The sequence below is a fragment of the Mirounga angustirostris genome, unplaced genomic scaffold (assembly GCF_029215605.1).
Source record: "Mirounga angustirostris isolate CCGP_5_RB_7025 unplaced genomic scaffold, mMirAng1.0.hap1 SCAF_3, whole genome shotgun sequence".
NCBI classification, from domain to species: Eukaryota; Metazoa; Chordata; class Mammalia; order Carnivora; family Phocidae; genus Mirounga; species Mirounga angustirostris.
Genome location: NW_026991711.1, coordinates 118496474 through 118523583, shown reverse-complemented (window position 1 = coordinate 118523583; position 27110 = coordinate 118496474). Strand labels below are relative to the sequence as shown.

The following is a 27110-nucleotide window of genomic DNA, read 5'->3' as shown; positions in this document are numbered from 1 at the left end:
TATCTATCAGATAAAAACTCTGAGAAGCTAATAATCCATTCCATTTGTTCTCACCCTACCACTAAGATGTGTTTAGTAAAGAATAGCTATAGATCAATAGTCTTTTAAAGATGATGAGTTCCAGGCCCAGTAAGATGCAGTAATTTGCTTTAGGTTAGGTGAACAGTAGGATCACTGGACTAGAACGCTCAGGGTGAAGGGAGCAAGGTAGAGTCATTAAGTGCATGGGCTTTAGCACCAGCCTTGTCTGGATTCAAGGCTCACCTGGCTGACTTTGAGCAACCTACTTAACTTCTCTATGCCTCAATTTCCCTTTCCAAAACAGAGCTAATAGGAGTTTCTCACTTACAGGTTTGCTCTGAAGACTAGATGAGCTAATGTATGCCACATACCTAGAACAATACCTGATATGTGCTATGTAAGAGTTTATTAAACATAAAATGCAGTGGGATGGTAAAGACCTTCTGTTTTGCTCCTTATCTACTTACATGATCTTAAAAAATGTTTCTTTGAAACTAATTTGCACAACATTCCTGGGATGTTGGGTAACTACTGGAGACCCAGGGTCGGGTCTGCCTGCTTGTCAGATGCACTGTGGTGGAGTTGTGACTTGTAAAGCACATTGCATAGTTCCCCATATCCACTACCAGAACTTATTGCTCATCGTAATTACAACACACTTTTCATCACCTGGTGTTAACGAGTATCATTTCATCTTTTGATCAGTGTTTTTGCTTCCAAAGATGGATTTGTATTTTTGAAATTTCAATTCAAAAGGAAAATAAGCTCCTCATTCAGCACATATATTATGTAGATGTGACAATTATAGAGCTATAAAGAAGCATGCATACATGTTTAATGTGCAAATTACATGTGAGAGGTAACTCACAGGGGTCCAAACCTCCAGTTTCAAGACTCATAACAGAAACCAATGAAATATTTATGGGAGGAAGGAACAGACATCACATTTACATATGCCTATTCCGTGCTCGCTTCGGCAGCACATATGCATATACCTATTCTATCATGAACAGGCAATTTACACACACATTCACACACACATGTTCATATATTTCTCTATATAAAACATGACACTCCTGCTTCCTTTGTACTGTACAATGACAAATAGTCTTTCAAATGAAACATCACAGGAAAAAATTGTGGAATTACTAGGTCATACTTGAAGAGTATAATCAGGCTCTGCATCATAAATCTAAATTCCAGCTGTATTTATCCTTATCTTCCTACCACACTTACATAGATGTGGTTTTGTTGGGTAATTACAATGGCATTTTTGAAACAGTATAAAAAGGTTCAGAGGTGGGGCGCCTGGGTGGCTCAGTCGTTAAGCGTCTGCCTTTGGCTCAGGTCATGATCCCAGGGTCCTGGGATCGAGCCCCACATCGGGTTCCCTGCTCCGTGGGAAGCCTGCTTCTCCCTCTCCCACTCCCCCTGCTTGTGTTCCCTCTCTTGCTGTGTCTCTCTCCGTCAAATAAATAAAATCTTTAAAAAAAAAAAAAAGGTTCGGAGGTGGGTGGGGATACTTACATATGTGTCTAATTCAGAAACTCTCACAAGCCACGGCAGGCCACCACCAGCCCTCCTGTGCCTTTTCCCCAACATCCCAGGGGAGAGGGAGGATGTCCTAGGATGGAAAAAGGAAAAACACATACTCCCTTATTCTCATGTTTCCCATGAAAAGATAAGTAGAAGAGGAATATTCCAGCCTCTCCCCACTTCCTCACTTATTAACTCATGAGAGAAATGATTTGTCTGATTGGTGAGTTTTGAGGAAGGACATGTTGGCTGGGCTGGCCCCTTCTGGGTTTTCTTGAGGAGCCAGCCTGGCCATGTGACTCTTACATTCTGGTTTGCTCTTCATGATGTGATAACCCTAGTAGACAGGGTGGTTTTTTGTTTGTTTGTTTGTTTTGCAGGGGGGCAGTTCAACCTGTGGGGAAGGTGGGGCATGGGATTGTTAGCAATCTCTTTGGCCACAGATCTAAAGCTAGAGCTGTAAATCAGTAATAAAGCTGGCATTTTAATCTTCATCTGTTTATCTCTGCGCCTTCATTTTTACATAGTTTAAACTCAGCAATCTCAGTTTGGATCCTTAAAATGCCCAGCAGTGCAGAATGATGAGTTAGGATCATGAAAGTTGCACATTTGCTGCCTTCTTCACCACCACCCCCAATAATTCTATCATATAGTACGTCTGATCAAAGGTTTCTTGGGTTAAGCAGTGAAGGGATTATAGTACAAATATTGGAATCCCAGGAAACAGAAGACACTGGCAGGGAATAGACAGATAATTTGGTGTATGTCTCTGAGTGATGCCTTTAACCTGAAGGAACTTTACCAAAATATAGTGATGGAAAAATCCATACGATTTTGAGGAAACTACCTTTTGGGAGCCTAATAAAAATCCATAACACTGATGTCCATGGAAAGACTCTTCCAAGTAAATCATAGGTCTATCAAACTTAAGGAGAAGCAGTGAAGTTCACATCATTGCAATGGCAAGGTCAAAGCTCAGCAATAATGACAAGGTTATACTCTGAGATAAAGACAGCAGAAGCAGTTGCTAATTGAAGTAACCAGGTGGCAGAAAGCAGCGTTAAATTGAAGGAAAATTTGAACATCTTCTGGGAACCAGTCAAAGGATAGGAGAGAACTTGGAAGCTACTTCTGGTGGCATTAGAAGTCTTAGCCGTATCTTTTTTGTCTGTTTCCTTTGACTGGATTAGCATAAGGGAAAACATTATAGGTTTACCCTGTGAGGTACCTATTCTCCAAAGATGGTCTCCCAGTGAACCATGCCTCCCAGTACTCATGCCTCTATGTACCCCCTGTTCTTGACTTCTACTGGTTATCACAGAATCAATAGAATGCACTGGGATTGATGCTGCCTGGCTTCCAAGGAGGCTAGGTCAGAAGAAGCCTTGCAGCTTCTACCTTGATCCCTTGGAATGCTTTCCCTAGGGCAGCTACCATATGAGACCTTTGATTAACCTGAGACTTCCATGCTGTAATGAAGCCCAAGCTAGCCCCATGGAAGGGCCATGTAGAGAGATATGCCCAGGTAGTACCCAGCTATTCAAGCCATCTCAGCCCAGGCACCAGACATGAGAGAAAAAACACTCTTGAATATCTAGTTGAGTCCTCAGATAACTCCAGTGCCAGCCAATATCTAACTTCAACTGCATTAGAGACCCCAAATCAGAATCACCCAACTGAGCCCAGTAAATGCACAGAATTAAGAGAGATAAGAATAAATTATTTTAAATCACATTTTCTAAAAAGGATTTATTTATTTATTTGAGAGAGAGCATGTTGGAGAGTGTGAGCCAGGGGGGAGGGACAGAGGGAGAAGAAGAGAGAATCCTTACACAGACTTCCCGCTGATTACAGAGCCCAATGTGGGGCTCAATCCCAGGACTCTAACACCATGACTTGAGCTGAAAGCAAGAGTTGGCCGCTTAATTGAAAGAGCTACCCAGGCACCCTAAGAAAAAATTATTTTAAAATCATTGATTGTTTGGGTAGTTATCTATAGCAGCAGATAATTGAAACAGCCTTCACAACATGGGGTATGAAATTGTTTGTAGTAATATCACTGAACTGCTACAGCCAGGAAAGATTCCAGATGGGATTGCAATAAAGTTGGCATCTATGTTTTTACCCAATGGGGGTATCCACTTTCAGTTTGGATTCCAATCATGGAAGTTGCTCTTCCCTCAAAAAGGAGCAAAAGCAAAGAAACTAAAAAACCATCATTCCCATCTGTTGGTCAGGAAAAAAAAGGGCCCTCATTATTGACTGGCAAATAGAGTAATTCTTGGGAAAGTATGTGACCTGTGGAAGGTATTTACAGGGAATCTTTGAGAATTTAAACCTTAAAAAAAAAAAAAGAAATACAAATGTTTAAATCCAATACATAAAATGAATTTGGCACAATTGCAGATGGAAACTAATAAAAACCCTGCAAAAGTAGTAAAGCTCTGACATAAGAATACCCTAGCACAGACCACACTGGGAAAGAAAGACACAGGGCATAACATTAAGTTCAAGAACTTAAGGTTTGGAACCACAGATCGGGTTTGAATCTTGTCACAACCACTTACCAGTAGTGTGATCTTGGTCTAGTAACTTAACCTCCATGAGTTCATAATGGGTAATCTTAGTACCTAATATAAAACCTTAAATGAGTATTAAATGAGATGATAAATACAAAATGCTTATGACCATTTCTAGAACACAGTAGGTCCTTAATATAAAGTAGCAATTGTATTATTTCAAATTATTTGAGTCATTTTTTGTATTTTTGCTTGAATAACGTAAAAGCCTACCACCTAATTAAGGGTTTTTACCAATTTCTTATTGAGGGAAAAACTAGAAGTTCACATCTCACTTTGTAGACTGTTGTATGAACTTGTAAGTCTAGCAGTTAATGCTAGTGAAATAGAAAACCCCTGAGTTTCAATGACTTAATGTAACAGTTTATTTCTTGCTCACTCAGCACCCAAAATGAACACTTCTTATGGGTGAGACTCTTCTTCAAGTGGTGAGTCAGGGACCCATGTTTGTTTTGCTTTGTTATTTTGCCATCTTCAACATGCACTATATCTACTTAGATTGAACCAGGCAGGGGAAGACTATAGAGTATTATTCCATATGGAAGTCTCCTAGGAACCTGGCTTGGAAGTGGCCTATGTCATTTCCACTCTCATTTTATTGACTAGGAATTAGACATATGGCCAGACCTAACTACAAGGGAGTTAGTAGTCTAGCTAAGAGCCCAGGAAATTTGGTAACCAGATAGCAATGTCTACCGCATAAAGTACAGAAACAAAATGACAAGCATATGATAGGAACCAAAAAAAAAAAAGGATAATATATTTTGTGGCAAAATGTATATACTCTGTCTAGTAGGTGTTTTTCTAATCCAAATCATTTTATTGCCAATGTAAAGAATCCTCTAGGGCACCTGGGTGGCTCAGTTGGTTAAGCGACTGCCTTCGGCTCAGGTCATGATCCTGGAGTCCCTGGATCGAGTCCCGCATCGGGCTCCCTGCTCAGCAGGGAGTCTGCTTCTCCCTCTCCCACTCCCCACTCTTGTGCTCTCTCTCTCTCTCTCACTAATAAATAAAATCTTTAAAAAAAATAAAAATAAAAATAAAAAGAATCCTCTAGATCAAGATGTAGATTTGTAGGGCTTAGCTGACATTATCAAGATTCTGGTGCCTAGAGCCAAAAAAAAAGAGGGAAAGAGAGACACACAAGTGACACTTTTAACAGATGGTTGCTTTAATGAGCTTTATTTCTGTTCAGGTGTCCTACATATTATATAAATTCCCAAGTTAAGGGCAACCTAAGTTTTCATGCAAAAAAATCCAAACTATATTTTTTACGCATTTTATCCATTAGTATGTTTCCTCAGCAACTAATTTATTGAAATTGAGATGCCATGTACACTTGAGTAGATCATTCATTCATACATTCAGTATCTTTCATACTTCCAGAGACACAGAAGCTATAAGAGAGAGAATAGAGGACACATTGATCTTAAACTGGTTACAGAGCTGCAAGTTAGATAGACTAGAATATTTGGAAAACAATTTTAGGAAAATTTAAGGTAGAATAGCCTGGTATAAACATGATGACCACGTTTTCTAGGTCAAAATATCAGAACATGTGGTCTGACAATTTCTTGTTATTAATTTGTGAATTTGTTCATATGAAACTTCACAAAGTTGTATTAAATTGGACATTTCACTGACTACATGATGCAGTGACTTCCAGTTTAAAACTTGGGGTCTTTTGTCTAAAGACACTCAGGCAAACTTGAGATTCTTCCACTCCATTTCTATCTCCTTAAGGGTGGTCTAAAACCTCAGGATATAATCAATCAATCAATCAATCAATCAATAAAAACCTCAAGGTATATATCACATAGGTAATGTCCTGGCATGGAGGAGGGGATGTGCTTGTCTTTGTACAGGGCCTCCCTGAGTTGTTCGTTTCACTCTTCTGTTCATTGGCCTCAGTAATTAAAGGGCTCCAGTGACCTTTTTCTCTTGGCTTCTGGGTCCAGCAAGGTCACTTTGCATTTACTACCAACACTGAGTCTCTCCAAGTCAGCTCGTTCAGGCCCCCAGGCCCATCTACTGAGGTAGTTACTTTGCATTTCATGCAGCACAGTGGGCTTTGCAAATGCCCAGCTATATCCTTGGAAGCCCTGTAATGTTTCTTCTGCTCTGAGATTCAACTCTTGCCCAATTTATTTGGAGTTTCTCTCTCTCTCCGCCAACTATCCCCACTCTACACTTTAGGACTTGGCCTAGGACACTGGGCTCTTTCTCAAAGACAATCCATGACGAACCTTAGTCATAGTCACTCAGCTTCTTTCCCACCACCAGCAGGAAAAGAAAATGTACTTCCTATTCTATTTGTGAAGAGATTATTTTTACCATTATGGTGCCTTCTTGGCACTCTGGTTTTCATGCAGGCTGTTCTCTCTCTCACACTTGGCTCTTGATATTAAAAATAAAGCTTTTAGAATTAAAAACAATTCACCAAAAAACCACTTCTGTCTCTCTGACTCTGTTTCACTCCACTCAAAAGTGCTTTGGCTTTCAGACTACTGCCTCTGTTACGTATTTTTTTTAAAGTTAAAAGATTAAAGCCAGGAATTTCATTAATTAGTCTCTGCGTCACTCTAATCTGGAGAAGAGTACATATCACCTGTTCTTGGTGCTGCTTGAATGACGCAGAAAGGGCAGGGGTAAACGAGATTTTTTTCAAATACATGATTTAGTACCAAAATATTTGCTGTTGCAGAATTATAAAATATTAATTCATTTAGATAGGCTACTTTTATTGAAAAGAATGAAGTAACATGAAACTGGAACCGTCCTAGAAAATTTCAATTGTATGGTTGCCATAAATTGCATTCTACATATGTAAATATTGAGGGAATTCACTGTTTGCCAAAGACTCCCAGGGGTCAGAGAAAGCTATGGGGTTAGCCAGCCACCCGGGTACCGGTAGCAGGTGGCTGTGCCAATGGACAGATGGGCCTTTGCGCTCTCTTTAAATTCCATAAAGTGATGTGTTTGCATGTCTTAAGTATCATTCTGCTGATAGTGAATCAATGGTTCTCAAATTTAGTGCTCAGAAGAACCATCCAGAGAGCTTGTTTAAAAATACATTTTGTTGGGGCGCCTGGGTGGCTCAGTCATTAAGCATCTGCCTTCCGCTCAGGTCATGATCCCAGGGTCCTGGGATCGAGCCCCACATCGGGCTCCCTGCTCGGCGGAAAGTCTGCTTCTCCCTCTCCCACTCCCCCTGCTTGTGTTCCTGCTCTCTCTGTGTCTCTCTCTGTAAAATAAATAAAATCTTTAAAAAATAAATAAATAAAAATAAAAATACATTTTGTTAAAATAGTACAGACTCCTGAACTCTCTGTAGAGATTGATTAAGTCAGAGGTTGGATCCACTAAGCAGTTTTAACAGACACCCAAATAATCCCAATTCAGGGGGAGTCCTCAAACCACACACACCTTGAGAAACATTGTCTCAGATCAGGGAAGGGAAATGTCCATTTACGCAGCTGCCTTGCTGCATACTCAGTAATCCCCTAATTCAGCATCATCAATCATCACCCACACATGGATGGCAATGCTTCTGTGGCTTGCCAGGGTTCACTTAGAGAGCCTACCTGCTGGGGCAGGCGCGTGCCACCCACAATCTCCCATGCAGAATCAGCATCTCATCGCCCCCTGTGGTTCAAAGATTTGCTGGGCGTGTAGGCCATCTGGACACAAACACACAGCAGGTAGTGATAGGATTGCCAACTAAACTGTCTATAGAGCTGCAAGCTTTTGTTCAGCAGTTGGCCAGCTTCTGTGCCTTGACAGTGAGTTATCATTTTTAGAGATCTGATTTTTTTCTCTATAGGGAGATATTCTCTCTTAATTCTCTCTTTAAAAATTAGCTGTTATATGTGAAATATTCTTGTTGCTACCAAGATACGCTGAAAATCATACTGGATTCGTTTGAATAGAAGGTATGATAGGAAGATTATATTTGTCTTCACGACAAATGCAGAACAGTAAAGCAATGGGTGATTTATTATTGTTAATATTTGTTGCTATTATTGTTGTTGTATTGCTGCCAGCATTTCTTAAGGGGTCGCAATGCACTAGAACCATCTTATTTCTGAACATGTATAAAAACATGAAATACATACTTTTCTTCCCATTTTATAACATCAATAATTCCCAAGATATTCAGAGGGCGTTTTATTCCATTCTAAAGGTGCTACATTTACAAACATTCATCTAGGTGGAACAGATAATGAGTGCTCAAGTGCATTTGCCAACTCAAATTGTTTGTAATAACTGGAACCAAGAGAGCTTGTGGGTAATATATTGGACTGGAACACAAAAGGAAACCTTACAGGGCTTTGTGAAATAAATAGTGCTTACTTTAAAGTGCCATACTGGGAGGGGAATTGTTTACTATCACAAATTACAAATTGTGAGATAAAACAAAATGGAAAAATGCAGGGAGCCTCTCTGACTTCCTATCAGTGAGACTTATTTAATAGTGAGTTATGTTCTGCCAAGAAATAAAAAATCCATACCAAAGAGGCATTGAAAACCAGCCTGAACAATGCACTAGAAAATGTACGGTGAAATCCTTCTGAAAGGAGGAATGAATGGACTGACTAAGCTTAATACCCCTCAGGGTTCCATCTCATTCACTGCATTTCAGCATTCTAGGACCTAATGTTCCAAGGTAAATCATTTCTTCTCATACATATGTCAGCACAGGACACAATTAAATTCAGAAACCTGCAGAAATTAATTATAAAATTGTTGTCATACATAGTGAAGGTGATAGAAAACATCCCAGTAATTTAGGCTCTCTAGGGAGCCCATAGTGAATCACTTGTCTTCGCCACTGTTAGACTCCACCTCACTTCCCTCTGCCTTCTTCCTCCAGCCTTCCATGGCTCAGGCCATAATTTCCTGCAGCCTTGTTTCAGTCCTTAGGCTAATTCAAATACCCTGCCCTCTCACTCCTTCCCCCACTCCCCATCTGATAGGGCTTAATATTTAGTCCATGATTAGGCTAGGGCTTTAGAAACTCGATGATTACTATGGCACCCATGAGTTCCTTGTCCACAAGCTTGGATCCTTGCTCACTATTATTGCCATAAGTAAAAACCATGATCATGCAGACCTTATGGCCAAGTTCCAATAATGACAACTACCTTTGCCGACACTTCCTACTGAGGTCACGATGACCCTATGGCCTTATACCTATGGGATAAGGTGCTAAGTCCCTCCTCCAGGGTTTTCCAAGCACCCCCCCCCTTTTTTTTTAAATTTTAGTTAGTTAATGTATAGTGCAATATTGGTTTCAGGAGTAGAATTCAGTGATTCATCACTTACGTACAACACCCAGCGCTCATCACAAGTCCAAGGCCCTTCTTAAAAGACAGTATCTTTTTCTTTGCAAGAACACAATCTTAACTATGAGCCTAAGAGTCCATTAGGGCACATTTACAGATATCTGGGTCCAAGTTTGTCCAAATGAGTAAGATCTCATTGGTACTTGGTTTCAGATATATTTGTCCAATCTTTTCAATTCAAGCCTTTTCAGATTTAGGCCTTCTTCTGTTTTACTACCCAACAAATCTATCTTCTCTTCCTAGTTTCATTTTGTGAATAAATACTGAAGTAGTGGCTCTATCAAGTTCTTAAGGACTCCTCAAGACCTCGGGTACACTTTGCCCAACGTCTTTTACACCATCAGGTCCTACCTTATCTCTAATATTTTTATAAGACTTCCTTCTGTTCTAACTCTGTCTCATCCTTTTCCCTGATTCTTTTAATTCTCCTCTCTGTTATCTGCTCATTTGGAGGCCCAGAACCCACCTGTCTCTCACAGGCACCCAATCTCTCCTTACTGTATAGATTATGGCTGCCAAAATAGCATATGTAAGCACAGAAACTTCCAAACAAAGAGTATGAAATGTATAGTGTGTCACATGCAAACTAGAGAGTTAGATGGGAGGAAGCCATTCCTATAATTTAAAAAATTAATTTAGGCCTTAAAAGTCTAGTATGGACATGAGCTTACTATAATTAGATTTATCTCAAATGTAGGTGCTCACAAAGAAAAAATGCAAGTGGCCATTTACTATAGTGGTGAAATTAAACAGAATGCTAACATGCAAGACTGTTGGGGATGAGGGAAAATGAATGCTGTCATTTATGATTAATGGAAATGAAAAGCAGTATGCATTTAGGGGAAAGCAGTTTGGCAATATCTATTGAAATCTAAAAGGCACATACCTTTAACCCAACAATCTCACTTTAACAAATATTTATTAAGACCCTCATCTATGTTATAAACTAAGAAAATCATATTGAACAAAACAGCTCCTGACCCTCATGGAATGAGTATTAATGAAGCAGACAGAAAAGTTTATCAAATCACCTAGGAGATTAATGTTACTAAATTACACTGTGATGTATGCTACAAAGGAAAGGTGCATTATACACATACATGGGGAACCTGATCATATCTGCAGGGTCAGGAAAGGCCTCCCCGGGGAAGTGAGATCAAAGAATCAGTAGGAGTACATTGGGAAAAAGAAAGGACTGTAGAAGTTAATGGGTTAAAAGAACGGGAAACATTCCAGACAGAGAGAACAGCACATACAAGCATTTCTTCCATCTGTTCATTTCTCACCACATCCACCCCTACCTAGTCCAACAGCTAAGCTCCTTCCCATATTAGGGTTTTTGCATTCTCTGTCCCCTTTGCCTGAAATGCTCTTCCCCATGATCTCTGCATGTTAGCTACCTTTTCCTTCAAATCCCAACTATAAGAGAGGCCTGTTCAGGGAGGCTTCCCTGCTCACCCAATAAGGAGGAGTCAGTTAGTAATTCTCTATTATAGCATGAGAGCAGAAAATAACAATGAACAATGATCACTCTTATGTTTGTCTTGTTTATTTTTGTATTTTACTTTTTGTATGCCTTTTCTCATTCTACCCCTCTAGAATATAAACTTGGTTAGAAGAAGAAACCCTTCCTGTCTTTTTCATTGATATAACCCCAGAGTCTTGAAGTAAACAAATAAAGATGTTCTGCAGATGAAGGGAGCGTGGGAGAATATTGGAGGAACAGAAAGAAGGCTTGGTGTGGATGAAAGGCAAAAGTGAGGAGGGAAGGTCAATCTGATGGAAACTTGATTAGAGCAAGGGAAGAATAGGCAGCTGAACTCAATTAGGAAGATTTTACAATGAGGAGAGACGGTAGCAGCATGAATTAATTGGGAGCAGTAGAGATAGGGAGAAGTGGATGGATTGAAGAAATACTTAGGAGGTAAAACCATGCTTGGTGATAAATGGTATAAGGGTAATTATTTCTACTGTGCAACCATTTGGATGGCAGTACCATTCACTAGGATAGAAGATACTGGGGTAGACAGGGTTTGATAGAATTATGAGCTTAGTTTTAGATAAAATGAGCAGAATTTATGCATCTTGGGTCATGAAGAAAGGAATGGAGCAGAAAAATAAATCAAAAGTAATCTAAAAAGAAACAAATGTGTTGCAAGCTACATGGTTCTGTAAAACAGAGAGGTCTAATGTGAAGATAGGAATATAGGTGCCACCTATATACATGGTGAGTAAAGCCTTAGTCATTGATGAGACTGTCTAAAGTTGGAATATAATATGCAAAGGGAAGAGTATCTAGGTTGAGCTTGAGGAGGTTGCACTGAGGAAAATGTGGTAGCAAACTACATTGAGAAGGACCTACAAAAGAGGGAGGAGGAAGAGCAGAGAGCCATCCAAGGGACAGAGAAGATGCTCAAGAAGATGCAAAGGAAAATAAATGCCCCCTTGGCTCTAACATCATGTTGGTTAAGGGGAGCTTGGCAAGAACTGGTCTACAGAGGAATCTGTCTTACATAAATGCTAAGCAAGCACACAAAACCACACAACGTTCATTAAAACAGTCATTTTAGTAGCATGAAAGAAAAACATCTACCTGAAAATAATTTGAATATCAATGGAGAATACCTACATAGATTATGGTGTATATCATGCACCGAATTTTGCAATTCGGCCATTGAAAGTGAGAAAATCTATGTATGATGACTGATGATATGGAAAGATGTCCAGATTTACAAATAAGGGGGGGAAGCACATTATAGATCAGTATGGCTAGCCTGATTTATTTTTGTAAAACCTGTGTAGATAGATACCTCTATATAAAAGAGGAAGATTGAAGAGTTTGTAGCACCACATGGGTAATGGGGAGCTCTTTTTGGGGGTGCTGCTAAATGGTGGGAGCAGGAAGATAGCGGTGGGGGAAACAGATGGTGGGGTTATAGGTGCTTTAACTTTTTGTGTATCTCAAGTTAAAAAAAAAAAAACAACTGGTCATGTGCTAAACCCTCTCTTTACTTTGTGTAAAAATATTTTTATAAAAACCTAACCCAATATAAAAGCTGAATCTATAGAATAACTGCTTTCAGAAATATGTCAGGCAAATGAATAATGTCACGACAGGCCAAGAAAGTTTAACTGACACATTCATTAATTGGAACCTCTTTTGAAGAACAAAACAATTACAATTTTAAGCCAAATGCTAGACATACCCAACATGGTAGTCTTCCTTAATAAGTGCTTCCTCTAATTTGAATTCCCATGTTTTTTACAGACTACTCAAAGATCTATGCTCAGTGAGCACTTTCTTGGTTAATAGTTTTATTTATGTTTTAAATTAATGAATAGATTCTATTTTAAAGCAGGCCGTAATGAAAAATAGTGCAGGAATCAAGGACTTATTTTCCTTTACTTTGGCAGATGTATGGCATGTATATGTGTATGTTTGGGGGGGATGGATACACATACAAATGTACATTACAATTTACGTTGTGTATTTATAAAACTAATGTTTATTGTTCCCTTTGGGGAACTTCAGTATGCAAATATAAGCAAATTGAGACTGTTTTTTAAAAATCTTTGCATGTATGTATCTACATAGTTGTATGTGGAAGTATAAATTGTTAAGTTTATACATTATTGCCAAACAAAATAATTCTCAATATTTACTCATATAAAAATGGAATCATTTCAGGGTTCCTGGGGGGCTCAGTTGGTTAAGCAGCTGCCTGGGGCTCAGGTCGTGATCCTGGGGTCCTGGGATCGAGCCCCGCATCAGGCTCCCTGCTCAGTGGGGAGTCTGCCCCCCCAGCTCATGCTCTCTCTCCCTCACTCTGCTCTCTCTCTCAAATAAATAAATCCTTTAAAAAATGGGAAATGGGTTCATCTCATCCATTTTAATATTTTTAGTCACTAAAATTCACACCGTTCTCCAAATATACTATCAAATACAAATTACAAAGTTTAAGCAGATATAATATATATTTTAAGAAGTTCCTTTTAACATTTAAGTACCTTAAGTTTAATTTTAATAAAAAGGAGTAAGTCAATAATAGTATATTGTCTTTTGCTGTTTTAACTAATATAATTAAAAAATTAGGGGCGCCTGGGTGGCTCAGTCGGTTGAGTGTCTGCCTTCCACTCAGGTCATGATCCTGGGATCAAGCCCCACATCAGCTCCCTGCTCAGCTGTGAGTCTGCTTCTCCCTCTGCCCCTCACCCCACTTGTGCTTTCTCTCTCTCTCTCTCAAATAAATAAATAAAATCTTTTTAAAAAATCAGAATGAATGTATTACCGAACTTTCTTAAAATGCTAGAAAGGAATTTTAAATATATTTCTAAAATCTTTTCCACAAGAAGTTGCATTCAACTTCATAAATGGATCAAGTTGATACCCTTGATCAAAGTCTGCTAAATTTGCATACTTTATAATTTAAGAGTAACTTATTAACTGGGGTCACTCTCCACAGTTAAGTTAAAGTACCTGAAACCTGAAACAATCAGGAAGCAAGAAAGGACTTTAAGGTCTGAGAAGTTTAAAAACATTTTTTTCTTATTACTCTATAATTCACTAAGATTCCATCCCTTTTTTTAATCATATGATGTTTATACTCTGTACACAAGTATAATTTATATTCATAATGTATGAAGCGCCATAGAAGCACATACAAAGAGTAACTGGATTTTAAAAAAGACACAAAAGCAAATATCGATTTCTGAGAATACATAACACCTAATATCATCTTGAATGTAGAAATTGTTTTGTTAGGTGTCCTTACACTGTAGCTCTTGCAAGTCAAAGTGCTATCTCAAGCATGAAGTCTTAAACATTTGCTTTTGTGAAATTTTGAAATGTTTAGGAACTCAACTCTAAAGCCTAATTTGAAACATACACATTGCATTTGTCTGTGCATTGCTGAGCTGAGGCACTAAAAAAAATTTTGGTCCATTGTCCTGCCTTTAGACACTGTCTGTCTAATCATCCCAAAGGTCTTGGATGCTATTTGATTTTTCAGTATCTCAGTTTATGATGATTTCACAACTTCCCTTGTAAACGATTCCATTATTCCAGTATTCAAATTTCCTTTCTCTCAGGATTCCCTTCTCTAGGGTAAACTAGGAGGAAACAGTAAAAGAGGACTAAAAAGACTTTCGAATATTCATTTTTGTTTTTTTAAACAAACAGAGAGACTTTTAGTGAATTTTACTGTCCGAAGTCAATTAAGAGAGTGTTGGCTTGAGCAGGAAGAGATCATGCCGGGCTGCACCTGAGAGACAGTGCTTTCCCCTGTGAATGCAAACAGGATCTCTGTCGCTCAGGAGCCAGGCAGTTGTCCCAAAGAGCTGGGCTGGACAGAATCCCAGGGAAAGATGGCTCCACGGGCGTCTGTCTTCGGTAGGCTCAAGCCTCTGCCCTCCCAAAGGCTTTCGCTGCATCTTTTGGTCTCCCCTATCTTTACTATGATCCCAGAGAGCTCCTTACCATGCGAAGCAAATAAGGGGAAACACTCTGAAAGTGTAAAGCATTATAGAATTTTAATGGCTGTCTTATTTATTACCATCCCCAGGTATCCCCCCAACCTTCCATCCTTCCTCTCTGCACACCTCCTTCCACTACCACCTGATGTACATTTATAAACACTTGGAGTTGGGAATAAATTTCTAGAGGGCCCTGTTCTATACCAATCAGATAAACCCCAGAAATGCAATTATTACCTCATATTAATATATCACCCCTCTTATGTTTGCATTTTAAAAGGAAGTTTCTTGAGATAAAAATCTTATCATTAAAGCACCTTGGCAAGCCAGAGGGGAAGATAACTGTTGTTCAAAAAGGTGGGTCTCATTAGTATTTTACTCATGGCAATGAGAAACTAAGGAAACAAAGCATTATCTTCGTCAAAAGCATTAACCTATCCATGGAAAACGCCAGTATGTTGTTTTACACTCAGAGCTGGTTGGTAAACTTAATGAGCACTTTCTAACTTCCGGCTTAATATTTAATTCCTGTTACCTTTATTTTTATGTTAAAGAAAGCAAAGCTAGTTATATTGTTTTCGGTGCTAATAAAATTGTTGCTGAATATCTGACAAAGAAAAGAGATGGTCCTTTAAAGACTCATCAGACTGCTCCGTCTGCAGCCAGGCCTTGTTTCCTGGATCCTACAAGTTTTATTGTTTGATGGAATCGACAACATATTTCACGGATATAGTAGAAATGCCAGATTGATTTCTAGAAGGGTATTCTCTCACATTCATGTTACTTGTTGATTATAATTCAGGATAGTCAGATGACAGATTTCTGAGCTGCAGATCAGTAGAATATATACGTTCCAGCCCTAGATGTACCATTTAAAAAACTCAGGGCAAACCACTTGATATTTCTTAATGCAGATTCTAATTCACTAAGTCCATGGTGGGGCTTGTGATTCTGCATTTCTAACAAACTCATTTGGTGATAAAGCTCATTCTCAGACCACACTTAAAGCAGCAAGACCTTGGGGCACACGGGTGGCTCGGTCGGTTAAGCATCTGCCTTCTGCTCAGGTCATGATCCTGGGGTCCTAGGGTCCAGCCCCACCTCGGGCTCTCTGCTCAGCGGGGAACCTGCTTCTCCCTCTGTCCCTCACCCTGCTCGTGCTCTCTCTCTCTCAAATGAATAAATAAAATCTTTAAAAAAAAAGCAGCAAGGCCTTAACATATTTCACTCATGTGTGTACATAATAGCAGTTGTACTTATTATACAATGCAACTGTGTGAGTAAAATAACAGGTGAGAAAATGTCTGGAAGTAAAGAACTGAGTAAGTGGGGAGTATTATTACTTAAGATAGCACCTTGCTTTTGAAACAAACCCAATAGGAAAATCTAACTTTGCAAAATACTTTAATAATAAAGAAATAATTTACTTTTCTGGATGATTCTCTGCTTTATAAGAGATATTAAGATATTTCTTCAATTACTGAGGTCCTCTAATGTATTCAAGGTTAACGTTAAAAAATTACATTTAATGCATGGCTTCTCGTGAGCACAAATATTGCATAAAACTGTACGCTAACAATTTACCATTAACCTGAATGGAGGGATGGCAGCAGTAACACCTTGTGTATGTAATCAGTACACGTTTACTACTGGACTGAAAGAATTAACACTGGACAGAGCAATGGATGTACCACACTAGACAGAATGAAGTCTATTAATTTAGAAAAATAGATTTTAGTGACTCACAAAGGCAGTATCTCTGTCAGTTTGCAAAATTTCTTCATATCATTGTTAAACCTCTACCTAATCCAAGCCAGAACTTATTGAGAAATATTTAAAATAAATAGTTCTAAATTGGTGAATCATGTGAAGCCTAAATCTTTAAGTTGATGAAGAGAATAAGAGAGCACTGAATGTGTGTGTGTGAGTGACTGTAAGGACTGGTTTTTGCCATCACTAGTTCTTATAAATTTACACTGAGCCAATGAATCTAAAAATGGAAACAGTACACAGATCATTAAGGCTGTAAGCAGAGAAACTGGAAGAAAACCACAGATGTCTTGGATATTGAGGACCAGGAGTTGGCATGAAGAATTTATTAAACTATATCTAAAAATTATACCATCAGTTCAAGTGATTTTGCAACTTGGCCTGTGAACAGAAAAACACAAATAAGAGTTAAAATACCAATTCTTATTAAATTATTATATAATGAAGAAAAGAAATAGTTTCCACAAGTTGTAATTTAAGGAAGAAAAATCCATCCATCTTTGCTGCCCTAATTGAGCTGAAGAGCAATAGCCTGGCGCTTTTGCCCTCCTCCCCTTCCTGGTAAGTAATTGATCAGTTGGAAACATTTTAAAGTAAAACATGGTCTTTACTTTTCCTGATGTTAATGGCTCCTTGTTTATATGACTGTATGTGGCATTGATTATAAAGACATTTGTTGAATTCTAGTTTTATACTTATACATTTATAGGAACACAGCAAGGATTAGGAGATACTTTATATATTTTCTCAATTTATTGAGTAGTAAAACTAGGAACAAAGAAATGAGAGAAGTCAGAGATTAGATGACAAGGTAGCAGCTTCGATTGAATCCAGCTTGGGAAGACAGTTAACTACTTCCAAAAGTATTTGAGCTATAATTATTGATATTATAAGTTGTTTGAGGTATACGCATGCTCATAACGGCACTCTTCACAATAGCTAAAAGGTGGAAACAGCCCAAATGTCTGTCAGTAGATGAATGGATAAACAAACCATGGTATATACATGCAATAAAATATTATTCAGCCAGAAAAAGGAATGACATAATTACACATGCTACAACACGGATAAACCTCAAAAGCATTATGCTAAGTGAAAGAAGTCAGTCAAAAAAGGTCATATATGATTCCATTTATATGAAATATCCAGAATAAGTAAATCCATAGACACAGAAATCCATAGACACAGAAAGCAGATTGGTGGTTACCAGGGGTTAGGGAGAGGGCACAATGAGACTGAGGGCTTAGCAGGTATGGGGGTTCCTTCTGGAGTGGTGAAAATGTTTTAGAACTAAGAAGTAGTGGTTATACAACATCGTAAATATTAGTATATTAGTATATATAATGCACTAAATTGTTCACTTTTATTTTTTATTTTTTAATTTAAAGATTTTATTTATTTATTTGAGAGACAGAGAGAGCACAAGCAGGGGGAGCGGCAGTCAGAGGGAGAAACAAGCTCCCTGCTGAGCAACGAGCCCAATGTGGGACTCGATCCCAGGACCCTGGAGTCATTACCTGAGCCGAAGGCAGACGCTTAACCGACTGAGCCCCCCAGGTGTCCCTAAATTGTTCACTTTTAAATGGCTAATTTTGTGTTATGTAAAATTCACTTTGATAAAACAGTTTGGGAGTGAACAAACATAAATGGAATTAATTAACACTCAATGCCTAGTCAGCGCAGTGCCTGGATGATAGTAGGTGTTCAACAAACATTTGTTGAGTGGTGAATGAATCATAAGGTTAGAATTCTCTTGCCAAATGGTCTCTTTTCAGAAGGATATCTTTCAGGTTTGGGGATTTTTTTCACCCATTCTAGAAACAGTGGAACCAAGAAGTAGTGTTAAAATCATAAAATTGAAAAGGGGAGGAAATGTGAGATGACAAATAGTCTAACCTCATTATTTTACAAGACCCACGGGATGTGACTGGCCTTCTTAGATAACACAGCCAGTTAGTCTCATTAGCAGACTGGAATAGGAGGCTCCAGATTTCCAGCTCTCTTTGATACCCCTCACTACTTCAGCCACGACCCAAGATCCCTGAGAAGGGTGGAGCCTGGTGGAGGAGGAAAGAGTTAGCCAGACAACAGCTGTAATGAAGTTAATGTACTCTTGTGTATCAGGACTCAGGCCATATTTGGGTGTGGAGGGAACACAGCTGTACTGAGAAGAAGAAAAACAAAGTGGGTGGTAAATAAATTATCAAAAGTATAAAATGCAAATATCCAATGGTGGATGCAATTCTATTCCCAGGAAACAAATATCTAGAATTGTAACTCTCTTTCATAAGGGAGGTTAATTTTTCTTGAAAGGAGAAAGATGAAGGTAGGTCCCATTTAGAGCCAAAGAAAATAAATATATGGACACCTCATATAGATTTATTAAAATATTTGAGATTTGATAGAATTTTGGGATAAAGTTCTATTTCAGAGGAAATTTGGCCATCAGTAGTGCTTATACTCATATTTTGTAACAATGCAATTTGCTCAAAGGTGAGTTCTTTTCTGATTTCTGATCTTTAAAGATACTACTTCAGAATTTCCATTTTAAAAAATCCATCATAAGCAGACTTCCTATAAGATAGTTCAGTGGCAAGAGATCAAAGTTATCATTAAAAGGAATACTAGAATATTTCTTTTTTCACACTAATGTCAAAAAAAAGTGAACCAAGCTTTTAAAAAGTCTGTGTTAAGATGTGTGTGTGTGTGTGTGTGTGTTAAAGTTCAGTGCTGATGGAAATGTGCCAAGGGCTGTAATACTAAGAACTGGCTTACAGCCAAGTGCCTTTGGTTTTCGAGAAGGCGAGCACGAGCCAGAGAATGTTCTCAGTACTGGTGGGAGGTTATTTGAAGTTGAGGGGGTCAGCCTATTTGATGCCCAGGAGTGGATAGAAACAATGGTTCTCTGATAATTAGGATAGTAATCCCAGCAGGGGAGCCCATCATCTTTGTTTCTCTGAGATTGAAGTGTCTCTGGGCTATGGCTTAATCTTGCAAGGGCTCTAACTTTGAGGAATCATGATATCTTTGTTAGTATGCCTCAAGCTCACTCTGCATTGCTTGCGTAGCAAACTCATTCTTCCATAAACAGACATAAAAGGTAAAATTCTACAATTTGATTCTTGTTCAAGGCATCTTGTAAAACATAGCAGCAGTAACACTGCAAAGTCACTAAGACGAATGTACATTTCTCATAAGTATACTTAATGTATGTTTAATTCTTTTCTGTTCTTTGATTCCTTTCCCTTTTGATGTTTTTCTCTTTTTATATAATGTCAATTGATTCTGTTTTCTATTTCCCCAAGCCTTCCTTTCCTCTCTATTCTCACTATTAGAATACTTTTTAAGAGCTATTCCTTTAATGGTACATACAATATTTCTTATCCTGGCACTTTCTAACCTTAAACATCAAAATCAAAGCTCCAGTCCCATTTTCAGGATTTTTTTTATGCCATAAACACTCAGAGGGCATAAATCTGACCTTTTCCTAGGCCTAACGTACCTATTTTTTCTTTACTTATATCACTTATAGTCCTGTTTCTGTGACTTCATTGAGCTGACTTTCCAGCATCCTCTCTTCACTGAGAAAAATTCAGTTTTACTATTAAAGATTCTTTTTGACAGCGACTATGAAACTCACATTTTAGTGATTTACATATACTCCTAATTTAGTGGTGTTACTTGAATTGATCTATTTTTAACATTTAGTTTATCTCCAATTTCTGCAAGTTCAGCTCTTACACAGAGCCAGACCCCTCCACTGCTCACATAGCAGTCACCTAGGTCCTCAGGCATTATAGAACAAACACAATGGTGGCTGTTAGCACCTACACACATCTAGACTTTGCTCCTTCCAGAACTGCCTTGGTACTTCATCTGGGCCGAAAATCTCTCGTGGGATAAACTAAGTTTTCTATTGCAGATGCTTTTCCGATTCACAATAAACAACAAAATGTTGGGTGGAAAGATGCCATGACAGCAGAAATGAACTTTAATGGGGAATACTGGAAAAGCAGCCTCTTACCGTCAACAAGTTCAGTAAACAATGAACAATAAGACGGCAAACACCACAGACTCACTGTACTTATTTAGAGAGGTTGCTGGGTTCTGCACATGCTTTGCATTGAGGTCTAGCTTTCTGGTGAGGCCCTTAATATGCCCAGGGAAACACTTGCTTTTTTTTTTAGCTGAAAACTTTAGATATCAGTATTGAACCAATGAAGGATAATAAAAATACTTTGGATTTACAGAAACTCTTTTCTACTGAGATCAAATTGCTCTAATAGACAAGGACTCAATAGACAGGGATAAGTTACTATGAGGAAAATTGAAAAGCCCAGAGAAGTAAATTGAGTTGACAAAACAAGTCAGTAGCCAAGATAGAACTGAAATTTAGGTCTTCACTTATTTCAGAGAGATGACAATTATTTGATGAATGTAGGAAATGTAGACACCCAATAAAATGTCCTTTTTCCCCAAAATCATCCTGACCAGTCACTGGGGCCTTAAACTATGCACATAAAATTAATTGGCTAGATAGAGATTCAGAACAAATACATACAACCAAACCATGGCTTAATCTCTGCAATGTAGGGGGAAAAAAAACCCAACATATTTCATAAATATTTTGCTATTAAGATTTTTATCAAAACATTTTCATAAAATCAAATTACATTAAAAGATACAAAGTTTATAAAGCATAAGAGCCTGTTTATACTTTAAAAATGAATATATCATAGTGGTTATCATAATCACTTCATGTGGAGTATCACACAGCTTGTTGAAATCAAGACAATTCTAGTGTTTTCAATACTTATTTAGCTTTTAAGTTGAATATTCTCCCAATTATAGTGCCAGCTAAAGTATAATGAAAATAGCTTATATGGAGTTATCCAAGACACTAATAGTGAAAAAGAACTGAAACTTAAGATAATAATAACATTTACAGAGAAGAGGAGACATTTATGTCATTATGTAAAGGTATAACATAATTTTTCCTTAATTAACATAAATTGCAGACTGAGAAAATTACTAATTCAGTGTAAATGAGCTGGCTGCGTAACTGGTTACTTGATATTCAGTTATTTTGCACATGTTTAATTCCATTTTATTTCTGGTTAAAAATAAAACACATGAAATTTTAAATTGTTAAACAAATCCTTTGGGAAACAATTGGCTTCTTAGAAATTATAATGAAAGGTAAAATAACCGTAAATGAAACCTTAAAGAAGTACCAGTGATTCAAATTTTTATTAAAATGAGACTATGTCTCCTGCAGTACATATTTCATTAAAATTTCTCTTGTTTAGTCAAATTTCCAATTATTAAATGAACTCAATCTCAATTTTTATCCTTGACCCATAATTAGCTTTAAAAGTAATTACCATTTTATCAGATCTGTAGTGGCTACCATAATTATTACAACATACATTTATTTATCAAAATCTGACATTTATTGGTACTTTTACCCCCTTTCCCCCAAAAGGCTTGAACCTTAGAACAGTAACAATATTTTATCTCTTCTAACAAATATGCTATTATGTATTTTTCTCCATATTTTAAAAACCAAAAGTCATTATTATTACTATTCATGGTATAAATACTTATTTTGATTAACCCAAATGTTTACATCTCATTTATTTCACTTCTACCTGCATTTCCAATTGGGATCATTTTTTTTTCTACCTAGAAAAATATCCTGTAGTATTCCCTTTAGTGCAGATATGCAAGTGACTAATCCTCAGTTTTTATTTGTCTGAAAATGTCTTTATATCCCCTTTATTACTGAAGAATACTTTCATTGCATATGGACTTCTAGTTTGGTACTTATTTACTTTTAGTTCCTTATAGTTACCATTGTCTTCTAGCTTCCATTGCTCCCGTTGAGAAGTTAGCGGCTAGCTCTTAGCCTAATTACTATCACTTTGAAAGCAATCTCTCTTCTTTCCCTCAGGCTGCTTCTTCCACATCCCTGGCTGATTTCTCATTTTCTTTTTCTTTCTCTTCCCTTTTCATAAATTTTTCTGTCATGAGCCTACTTGTGTATTTCTTTTAGTTTATCCTGTTCAGAAATTGTAGGGATTCTTACATTTTTAACTTGTCTTTCATTAGTTTTTGGATAATTTTCAGTTATTATCTCTTCAGATACTGTCTCTTCTCAGTCCATCTCATCTTCTTCTGGGATTCAATTATCTTTATGGTTTTTATTTTTCACCCTTTATCCTCTACCTTTCATGTATAATTTTCTATTCTTTGTGCTTCATTCTCAACAGTTTCTTTTACTCTGGAGTCTTAATTCCAGCTATTCATTTCCAGGATTCCATTTGGTAACATTTTCGAGTTGTTGTTGTTGTTGTTTTTTAGAGACAGTGGGCAGTGGGGAGGGGCAGCAGGAGATGGAGAGAGAATCTTAAGCATGGAGCCTGATGTGAGGCTCAATCTCACAACCATGAGATCATGACCTAAGCTGAAATCAAGAGTTAGACACTTAACTGAATCACTCAGGTGCCCCTTGAATCTTTCCTATTCTATATCTTTAAACACTCTCAATCTTGTCTTGAACATGGTAAGCCTATTTATTTTAATATTTTTATTATTTAATTTAATATTTCATTATTTATTTAATATTTTAATATTTAATATCTATTTCTTATATGCTAATAGACTCTGAGTGCCTATTTCGACTCTCTCTTGTTTCTGCTGTTTCTCAGTTATATTCTCATGTCTCTTTGGGTACCAGGTTACTTTTTATTGTGTGCTAGATATTGTACTAGACAATACTTACAGAAATAATTTTACACTTAGGATAATATTACAATACTGCATGGTGGTTTTATTTTCCTTCTGCAAAGCTCTGAGAAACTAGCAATCAGAATAAACTTAACCAAATTCTGGAGATTGAAATGACAAAAAACCTAGTCTCAGTGATGACTAGGTTCCCCAGGGTTCAGCCCTTTGAGATTCCAGCCTGAATATGCAAAGAGGTTTACCATGGCTACTCTTCACTTTCAGATCTTGAACTCCAAGTTTTATCATCCTAGGTCCATTTAATAGCCTATGGATATTAAATGAACTGATCAGAATCTTGGTTTCTCTTCTTTAATTGGCAAATGTCTCCAGAAGAAAAGTCACTATAAATGACAAGTATACTTTTTTGGATTTTCAGCTTCTCTCAAATATTGCTCTGAAAGTCCTTTTGATTTTTTATATCTTTAAGAAAATTTTTTTTTTTAGTTTTCTTTTCTCTATTTTGTTTGATTTGGTTTTGGAACTTTCCCAGTAGTTAGAGTTGTCCTCGGCAGGAGAATTCCCTCAAATTACTTAGTTTCTAATTACTAGAGGTAAAAGTTGATCTGGCAGTTGTATATTTTAGACAGCTAAAGATAAATATGTAAGTTTTGGAGATTGCCAACCATCACCTCATCCTTAATCTAATATATTTCCCTAGAGACTGCCAATTATGCAGGAACGGAAGTTGATTTAGGACCATCAAGATTGTGGTTCTGCTCTAGAATGCACACATTGGGAGTAGAATCTCAATTCTCATGAGGACTATGGAATTGGGTATTCTGCACTATCTGTCTATATGTTTGACTGACATTCTTTAGATTAAAGTTGACTGCTAGACATGCATAGACTTTGCCTACATGTTTGCCTCCTAAATTAAAGCTTAATTAGAATTAAATTAAAGCCTAAAAAAGAACTATGGAGGATGATAAACAGCTGATAATCTAAGAAAAGAACAAAGAACGTCCTTTAGTTGTAAAAGGACAGATTTTATTTAGAGGTAAAGAAAAAATTGTCTACAATAAGGGTTAGAAATTGGTATTGGTTTCCAAATTTATAGAATTTTCATGTCTGAAAATCCTTAAATACAAGAGATTCACGTCCATGTAAAAAGTTTTAGGAGTCTCACATGAAGGTTTAAAGAAACTTTAAAAGTTTTAAAAATTGTTTCTTAAAGAATTTACTTTAAAAAATAAGGCTGTAACACAGGAAAAGCAGTTCTAAGTGGGAAATATATATCAATAGAGGTGTACCTGAAGATATAAGAAAAAGCTCGAATAAATAATCTAAGCTTACACCTAAAGGAACTAGAAAAATGACAACAAAAAGGCCCAAGGTTAGTAGAAGGAAGGACATAATAAAAATCAGAGCAGAAATAAATGAAATAGAGACTTTAAAAAATAGAAAATGTCAATGTAACCAAGAGCTAGTTCTTTGAAAAGATAAACAAACTGAAACCTTTAGCCAGACTCATCAAGAAAAATGAGACAGGACACAAAAAAATAAAATCATAAAGAGGAGAAATAATCAACACCACAAAAATACAAAAAAAATTATAAGAATACTACAAAATATTATATGCCAACAAATTGGACAACTCAGAAGAAATGGGCCAATTCCTAGAAACATATGAACTTTCAAAGCTGAATCAGGAATAGAAAATCTGAACAGAGGGGAGGAGCAAGATGGTGGAGGAGTAGGAGACCTAAATTTCGTCTGGTCCCAGGAATTCAGCTGGATAGGGATCAAACCATTCTGAACACCTAAGAACTCAACAGGAGATCAAAGAAAAGAATAGCAACAACTCTCTGAACAGAAAGTGACCACTTTCTGGAAGGTAGGATGTGCGGAGAAGTGAATCTGAGGTGATATTAGGGAGGATAGACGGTGGGGGGGGCCTCCGCCAGCCACTACTGGCAAGTGACAGAGGAGCAGAGCACAAAATTGGAACTTTTAGAAGACAGCTCCGCTGAGGGACGTCGCTCCAGTGGCTAAGCGGGGGGTGGAACCCTCGTGGGACAGTGTGGTCTCAGGACCCTTGGGGTCACAGGTAGACCGGGGGGCCTGAGTGCAGCAGAGCTCCCAGGTATCGGAGCGGGTAAGCCAGCTGCAGAGACAGAGCCCAGGTACGGGCTCTCAGCTCAGGGTTGCCATAAACCGTGATCCGTGGCACAGTCAGGCCCCTGCTCCTCCAGCAGGGACCCAACAAGTGGCAGATCCAGGGAGACTCCCCTTCCTCCCCTGGGAAGAGCGGCGCGGGAGCATACCACAGGGATCTGCTGGGTTTGGAGACTCCAGACGGCGTCATGTGCCAGAGATAGAAACGCTCGGTCATAGGCCAGGAGAGCACGGAGTGCGGCCAGAGACCGGGCAGACGGGAGTGATTGACTGCTTTTCTCTGGGGGCTCACTGAGGAGTGGGGCCCCAAGTACTCAGCTCCTCTGGGTGGAGATTGGGAGGCTGCCATTTTCACTCTCGGCCTCCAAAGCTGTACGGAAAGCTTGCAGGGAACAAAAGCTCCCGAGAGCAAACCCGAGCAGATTACTTAGCCCGGACCGGCAAAGGCAGGGCAATTCCGCCTCCAGCAAAGACATTTGAGAACCGCAGCAACAGGCCCCTCCCCCAGAAGATCAGCAAGAACAGCCAGCCAAGGCCAAGTTTACAGATCAATGACAACGGCAGAACTCCAGCCCTAGGGGAATACAGCACATAGAATTCATGGCTTTTCCCCCCGATTCTTCAGTCTTTCAAAGTTAATTTTTTCTTATTTTTCTTTTTCCCTTTTTCAACCAACATCTTATCAATCCCTTTTTTAAAAAATCTTTTTTATTTTTCATTTTTAGAGTCATATTCTATCCCTTCATAGTAGTTACCCTTATTTTTGGTATATATATAAGTTGTTCTCTCTTTAAAATTTTGAGATACAGTTTCTTCTAACAAACCAAAATATACCCTAAATCTCTAGTGTAAGGCTTTGCTCTAGTCTCCTGCCTGATCACATTCTCTCCCTTTTTAATTTTTTTAAATTTCTCTTCTTTCTTTTTTCAACCAACTTCTTATCTTATCAATTGCTTTTATAAAATCTTTTATAATTTACATCTTTACAGTCATATTCCATCCCTTCATCGTATTTACCCTTATTTTTGTACATATATAAGCTTTTCTTTCTTTAAAATTTTGGGAGGGAGTTTCTTCTAACAGACCAAAATACACCCAAAATCTAGTGCGTGGCACTGATCTATTCATCAGCCTGATAATATTTGATCATATTCTTTTTTTATATCTTTTTCTTTTTCTTTTTTCTTTTTCTTTTTTTCTTCCTTTCCCTTTCTTTTCCCTTGGTTTCAGATCTCTTCTGATTTGTTTAGTGTATATTTTTCTGGGATTGTTGTTACCATTAGCATTTTGTTCTTTCATCATCTATTCTCCTCTGGACAAAATGACAAGATGGAAAAATCACCTCAGAAAAAAGAACAAGAGGCAGTACCGACTGCCAGGGACCTAATCAATACGGACATTAGTAAGATGTCGGAACTAGAGTTCAGAATGACAATTATAAAGACACTAGCTGGGCTTGAGAAAAGCATGGAAGATATTAGAG

General features: G+C 37.9%; 1 long non-coding RNA gene across 1 annotated transcript in view; it reads right to left on the bottom strand.

The window, feature by feature from the left end:
- LOC135363770 (uncharacterized) overlaps window positions 1-26893 on the bottom strand; it is a 73377-nt gene extending 46484 nt beyond the window's left edge. The window contains exons 1-2 of the long non-coding RNA XR_010409830.1: window positions 25777-26893; window positions 1549-1645 (exon numbers count right to left, since the gene is read on the bottom strand). This is a non-coding gene — a long non-coding RNA (uncharacterized LOC135363770). The remainder of the gene's footprint in view (window positions 1-1548; window positions 1646-25776) is intronic.
- Window positions 26894-27110: the final 217 nt, after the last annotated feature.